This window comes from Danio aesculapii, chromosome 11, assembly GCF_903798145.1.
Source record: "Danio aesculapii chromosome 11, fDanAes4.1, whole genome shotgun sequence".
NCBI classification, from domain to species: domain Eukaryota; kingdom Metazoa; phylum Chordata; class Actinopteri; order Cypriniformes; family Danionidae; genus Danio; species Danio aesculapii.
Window position 1 is genome coordinate 43,582,639 of NC_079445.1, and position 7,201 is coordinate 43,589,839.

Below are 7,201 nucleotides of genomic sequence, written 5' to 3' on the forward strand. Positions count from 1 at the left end.
TGTTATCATATCCACACGATGGTATTTACTAAGCGACTGGAATTAAAAGAGGAGTTTTACTCGTTTAAAACGTTCTTAAAACAGTGCATGTTTGTAATAATAAAGACAATAAAATCACTATGGCCACATTTACACTGCACTGTTCAAGTGACCCAATTCCGAATTTTTTTTTTTTTTCCTCCTCCCATGTGGCACAGATCGGATATAGCCCATGTAAGTGTAAGCAGGAACAAATCACATGGATTCTGATTTACTCAAATCAGATTCAGGCCTTGTTCATATGTGGAAATTTATCCGATATGAATCCGATCTGTGCCCTCGTGTCTACAGTGTAAGCAGGTAGATCGGATTTCACCTGTCAATGCGAGTCGCGCATCATTAAAAACCATAGCGAATGACGTCAAGTCTGACACTTTCTTTTCTAAACAGACTTCAGCAGAGTCCCAAACCTTAAGTCTCAAACACGAGGACTAAAAAGCTTTTATATTGTCATATAGCACAGGTATTTAAGCATGTTAACGAGAGCGAGAGAGCGCAATGCCCGCCACGTAACCAATATAAACTAGCTAATATAAAACTAGTGCATACATCAAGTGCATAAATCACGCCATGGACATTACATTAGGATGCCTAAAGGTTTAAAAAAGCCTATATATCATTAGAAGATGGACAAATGAGAACCTTTCTGTCATAAACTATATTGTAAAAAAGCTTGTCAAATGTTGCGAACAGATTACATACAGGAATAGAGTAAAGAGCACTCTTTAAATATCAGCTGTTAGTCAGCGCCCACTCTTTTTTTTTTTTCTTGGTCATTGCGCCTTTGCCGTGTGCTGTGTAAATGCAGACGATCGGATACGAGTCACTTTTAAAAGATGATGTAAGCAGGTCATCAAACAATTCGGATACAGTCACACAATCAGAATTGACCATCAAGTTCTGCAGTGTAAATGCAGCCTAAGTCATATCATACACTTCAATCACAGGAGTCCCAATTTCTGGACATTAAACCATGTTTATTTGTATATTAGCATAAAGGAGATCCATACAGCAGTGTATATTAACTTGTATCCTGTCATATATGCTGCGAGCAGATGTGCAAAAACAGCGCAAAGGTAAATATACTCTGTGTGTGTGTGTGTACCGCAAACTCTGTAATGGTACTTAGGTGTTAACAAAAGGCTTGAATAAACTCCACATCAAATGCATGAAATAATCATTGGGAAGCTCTCAATCTTCACTTTTACTTTGGTATTTTTGACTGATGAAGCAGAGGTGCAGTTTCTGATTGGTTGTCTCTGTCTGTAATTGTGCTTTATGTGTAATCTCAGCTGGATATAAAATCATCTGATGGGTATTTTGAGCATTCGGCAGACTCTAAAGATTTACGTTACAACTTGTATAAAGGGTAAAATCGGAGCCCTTTAAAATAGATATGCTATCAGCCACTAAATATGATAAACATATACAGTGTTTGTACACAGACATCTTACAATAATATTTTAGTTGCTTTATGTATCTTAGTTATCTCATTAAAATAGTTTAATTGTATTTGTGTGTAAGAAATTAAAATTGGTTCATCTATTCCACAGTGCATTATAAGATTATTAAACCCATATTTCATGTTTCTCATTAATTTTGAAAAGAGAGACAATACAACAGATTCTGATTCAGTTTTATTTTGTATCGAGCTTTAAGTTCACCATCACTGTACATGCTTACATTACACAAGTGTCCAACAGAAGAAACTGTCTAACATCAGCTATAATCAGTTGAAGTCAAAAAGATTTGCCCTCCTCTGAAATTTCCCAAGTGCTGTTAAAGCCTAGTTCACACTACAGGATTTTAAACATCGGCAGATCGCTGTAAATTTCGCACTACATGACTTGATTTTGTGTATTTTAATCGCTGTGGTGTTCACACTACGCGACACTACGTAAATGATCCACAAGAGGGGGGTCACACATTACAAGATCTGACAACAACTAGTTCCCCAACAGCTCAGTCCAGCTACCAAACCACAGCCAATGACATGTTGAGGGAGGAGTCTTCAGAAAAGCTGAACACTATTGGCTGCTTGTGTGCTGATGACATCACTGACAGCATTTCAAGATTTCAAGGAAGCATTTAAAAACATGGTCAATCAGCTGATGCATCAGCGGATCAATCGCTCATCTGCAAGGCTCGAGTGGATCGATACACAGAGAGTTTTTAATTTTTGTAATTTAATAACTCTTTGAAATAGAACTAACATATCTATACACCCTGACGTTTCCTTAATATCTGTGTATTTCTTTCTAACATTGTTATTTTTTAAATTACAAAACAGTAAAGAACTGAGCATTTCTACCTTCATTGGCTGTGGTTTGGTAGCTGGACTGAGCTGTTGGGGAACTAGTTGTTGTCAGATCTTGTAGTGTGTCACCCTCTCTTGTGGATCATTTACGCAGTGTCGCGTAGTGTGAACACCACAGCGATTAAGTGATGTTTTGAAAACAAAATTGGGGAGTAGCACGCGCAGAAGTTTCAGTATCAAATACGTCATTGACAATTATTCTATTATCCAATCAGATCTCGACCAAACCCAGCCTGATCTCACGAGAAAACGTAGGTATTTTACGTTTTGTCAGCTTAGTGGCTAATTCAATAAGAGTTCGTTCGTATGAAATTATACAATTTTAAAAAGGAGTCGTGGCACCTAACCCCACCCCTAAACCTAACCGTCATTGGGGGATGAGCAAATCGTACGAAAATGTACAAATTAGATCGTATGAATTTATACGAATTAGCCACTAAATCAAAAAGTTACGAATTGCCGTGAGATTGTGTTGCTAAACCCCTATATGTACCAAAGCTGTCTTACCCGCAGCATCTCACGACTTTAGCATCCCTCCACCACCCCAACACCTCACCTCTTAAGCATTACAATCCCGGGGAGAGCGTTCTGGGGCCGGGCTAGATACTTCGCTCGAATCCCAATTCCTCTCTGTTTCCTGATAAGGGGAATAACTCGAGTTTGGGTGTCTCCCAGAGCTCAGAGCCCTCTCCCCGGACAGCATGCCAAATATGCTTTATTCTGAAACGATTATAAGTGTGAACTCGTGAAAAGACACATAATCAAGTCATGTAGTGTGAACAGCACAGCGATCTGCCGATGTTTAAAATCCTGTAGTGTGAACTAGGCTTTAACGAAGAGAATATTTTTGTTCAACAAATTTTAAAACACTTTTAAAAGGTGCTTTTGATGCAAAATCAACTTTTGTAAGCTGTTTGGACAGAACTGTGTGTAGGTATAGTGTGTGCACAGTTATATCATAGTGATAGAAACACATGTTTTTTTTTAGTTTCTTGATGTTAAAATTGATCCAAATCACAGTGATTTTGAGGCCCACTGCAATGTGACATAGGCGTGCGGTTTCCCCTGCCCACTAAACAGGAGCGTATTACATGTCTACATAGCAATGCATATAAACATGTCCGCAAAACAGAATTTGCAAAGAGAATGGGATTAAAAGATCTGCTCCAACTCTCTGTGATCAGCAGCACCTCAAGAATGAGTTGCACAGTTGTTTTAAAACTGTGCATGTTTGTTATAAAGACAGTAAAATCAATGTAATTCATAACGGATTATTGAATCACCACAGCAGCATAGAGGCTATATGAGGATGCTTCAAGTAGATGTGCAAAAACAGTGTAACGTGTGTGTGTGTGTGTGTGTGTACCGCAAACTTTGTTATGGCATTTGTATGTGACTCATCTTTGCAGAAAACTGCATCGTTGCATTGCACACAGCTACAAAAACAGCTACACTGTCATCTGAGCATAAGATGTGAATATTCAGGAGGGTATAATAAATGGTGAAATTTTAGCTGAAACTTTACAAAACCATTCTGGAGACACCAAAGAATTATCTAAGATGTTTAAAAAGGGGTAAAATAGGAGTCCTTTAATAGCTAATATCTTGTCGTTGTGATGGTGACATTGCATTATATTTTACTAGTTATTTCATAAGATACTAGTCTAAAGATTAAAGTGACATTTAAAGACTTATTTAGGTTAATTAGAAGTCGCTTAACATCTTGTTGGATCCAAACTGTCAGTGGTGCCATCTAATGAAACACACCTGCAAAAAACAAAAAGAAATGACACAGTGAGCACAACAGGATCTATGTGGGCTAAACTGAGGATCAATTCTCAGTGTTTTGGCACAAAATGTATTCAGTGACTACATCTCTCAAATTTCATCAGTTCTTTTCTCACTCAGACACAACAACTGCCAAACATCTGTGTACGTACAGTACATTTTGCACGTGCTTACATTTTATAAAACTGTTAAACTTCTGTTTAAAACAATAACATCATGCAGAACTGAATAAGACAGCAAAATTCAACAGCAATATTTGATTGAAACATATTTCACATCTAAAAATGCAGTTTAAACAGCCAGATCAGCATTACTATATCTGTATCAGTGGATGGTGTGTAGACAAATTCTTGTATTTTGTAAATACCTGGTGCAAAAACATGAAAGATAATAAACAACATAAAATATTGAGGAATTCTGCATCATGTCTGATTCATTCCAGTAACACATATTGCACTTATAAACAATATAGATTGCAGTTATAAACAGAGATGTGTCCTTGTTGTACACAAGAAAAATTGTGTAATGCTACATGTTGTTAGTGTTTTTAGCTCATTGTTTTGTGGGTGACAAAGTGTGTTTTGTAGGCTGTCAACCTTTGCTAGTGCTCTGGAAGAATGAGTTTATTTGAGAGCTGAATAAAGTGTTTTGGTAGTTGTAGTGCATGTTGAATGTGAAATGAACTGCTTTGCCAAGCTGAAAGTTGGTTAGAAGAATTGTGTAAAGAGTTTTGCAAAAATGACCTGAGTATTGAGAAATGTGTCCTATAGCGTCTGTAAAAAACTGTAAAAATTAAAAATGTCACTATTTACTATTGCTAAAATATGATTTAAAACACAGCAGCCACTTTAATTGTGCTCTAAATGGATCGCTTATAAAAGCAATGTGTTCAGATTTATAATTTGGTATTGAAATGTAATGCATAAATATTTAAAGACATACCTGCAGGTCTACATGACTGAACATGACACTTCTGAACCCAGAATAGCAATACTGGGATTCGGACCAAGTGTGAGTCCAGTTCCCAGGACTTTGACCTCCAGCCCATTTGGACCAACAGATGCACCGGTGTCGACTCCGAGTCCCACTTTCACACCGAGTGGACCAGCATGAACTGATGCGCTGCCGAGTTCAGCTCGAGCCATTGCTTCTGCTCCTCCATCCGCATCAATTCCAATACCAGCTGAGGCATTCGGACCTTTGGCTTCTGCGCCAACTGAAAATTCAGTTCCAACTTCTCCAACTCCTGCTTCTACATAAGCTTTAGCCTTGAGGAAATAGAGTTTGTCTTCAGTGCAAATATACAGAGACATTTAGAACAATAACACACTTTATATGAATAAACCTCATGCTAAATGTACAGAGGAAAAGTAGGCACAGAAGGTGTCAGTTACAGTAGGTGTAGTCCTGCTTAGATGGTGCAGAAATCCATTTAGCTCTGACTGGCAACTGGTCTGTTTGGCATCACAACTTCATACTAAATATTATGCAAATATAGCTTTTATCTAAGATGTGTAAAGATCAGATCATTCAGGATTTTTGCGATTCTGTGATCTCTGAACTTAATGCAAAATCAAGTCTTCATTTTAAAATGGAGTTTCTCTCAGGGTTTTCTTCTCACGTTTGTTTGCAGTAGTGTAGTTTCATCAGACAACATTGACAGACCTTCTTCCACATCTTAGATTTTTATTTTATTAAATATTTTAGGGGTTTTCACCTTTTATTGATAGGACATTGGAGGTTTACAAACAGGAAAGTGTTAATTTTATCCAGTTCGGTACGCGTGGCTACCGTATTAGCAATGGCCGATCTCATTTTCTGTAGCTCACTTTTTAAGTAGTCAAAGTATCCTCTGCCAGAACTGCTTTAATTTCAGTACACATTATCGTGCCAATTTCTGCTGTTATAGAGGTTAGGATTTCGGATTTTAGCACGTCAGTTCATTTCATCGTGTTTAGCTGGGCTGGGGAGGTGGGTTTGGCTGGATTGGTTTACGGTTGCTTTTCCAGATGAGTCGTTAGGCCCCGGGTTCCAAGAGCCATCATATTTGCATTTTCAAAGTTTCGATGCCATATTAGGATATTTTGATGTCGTCGTTAAAGCATGGGTGTTATCCCTCCCTTATTCGATCATCAGCATATATTTATTTATAATTATCATGAAATAATTGGGTTACTGCAGGAGCTCACAAAAAGTCGACTTACCTCTGTATTTTCTTTATATAAATTACAGAAATCAATGTTGAGTGTTTAGGTCAAAAAATTAATACAGTACTAAGATGTGTAGATTTGTGTATATGTTCACAGCAAAACAATATGCTGCGATATTTACAGCAAATTATTGCAAAAACTCACCACAAAGTCAGTCAATTTTAGTCTGAAAAAATCTTGATTTTAGGTGCTTGTTTACAAGAAGCATTAGAACTTTAACTGTGAAAATCTTAGATTGATTTAGTCAAGGTTTAGGATTAATTTCACCCTGCCCAATATTTTCTTAAAATATCAGTAAAAGTAATCTCAAGCAAATTAAATCCTGCTTCTTGTCAGAGTAATGAGTAATATTTTACTGCATGGTTCTTAAACAATGGTTGCCCAAATAAATATCAGCATTCACTTACCATTTTGGTCTCAGATGTGTGCTATATCTTGGTTTTCTGCCACACGTTCAAAACCCTCAATGAGACTTTGATGGAGCTGCTGTTTGATTGAGAGAGATCTTGCAGACCGATGTGAATGTTCATTCTCAGACACAAGGCTCTTTTATTGTCCGACCCCGCCCCTAAACATACTGCCTCCTAAACATACCCCACCCCTAAACCTGCCCCTCAAATTGTCACTTACAGAGAGCAGGTTTCTTTTACTGTTATAATGACCAAATCTATGCATACATTAAAAATCAAATAGGTAATATAACTATCGACAGAGTAATAGTATGATGACAACAAAAAACAAATAAAAGGAAACAGAGAAATGAAACACACAAACTGATGGAGTATTCAACACTATTCTCTGAAAAAGCTAAATTGAGATTTACAAGTCATTAAAAATAGGAAGAGTT

The 7,201-nt window shown here is 37.2% G+C and overlaps 1 long non-coding RNA gene across 1 annotated transcript; it reads right to left on the minus strand.

The window, feature by feature from the left end:
- Positions 1 to 1,663: 1,663 nt before the first annotated feature.
- LOC130237397 (uncharacterized) lies at positions 1,664 to 6,858 on the minus strand. The gene is made up of 3 exons (XR_008838541.1): positions 6,762 to 6,858; positions 5,087 to 5,412; positions 1,664 to 4,123 (listed from the first exon to the last, which is right to left on the minus strand). It is a non-coding gene; the product is annotated as an uncharacterized LOC130237397 (long non-coding RNA).
- Positions 6,859 to 7,201: the final 343 nt, after the last annotated feature.